Here is a 273-nt window from a genome sequence, read left to right on the forward strand (position 1 = left end):
TCAGAGGGGAAGAAGGGGCCTGAGGAGATGTGCGGTCCCTTTAAGACCCCAAAGCTTGCTTAGCCAGACGAGGGGGGTGCAGTGGGGGCGCTGCGTGATGGGAAAGTCGCCGGCTGAGCCTCACATTTTCTCCCGATTTCCTAACTTTCCAGTGTGGGGAGCAGGAATAAAGCCATAGTGCGGAGTGGAGAAGGGGTGCCGGCTGGCAGAGGCTGCGCGCTTGCAGATTTCCCGCCTGCGCCTAGCGGCAGCCACGCAAGCCAAGTGGGGAGC

The sequence above is a fragment of the Myotis brandtii genome, unplaced genomic scaffold (genome assembly GCF_000412655.1).
Source record: "Myotis brandtii unplaced genomic scaffold, ASM41265v1 scaffold199, whole genome shotgun sequence".
In the NCBI taxonomy this organism is placed as follows: Eukaryota; Metazoa; Chordata; class Mammalia; order Chiroptera; family Vespertilionidae; genus Myotis; species Myotis brandtii.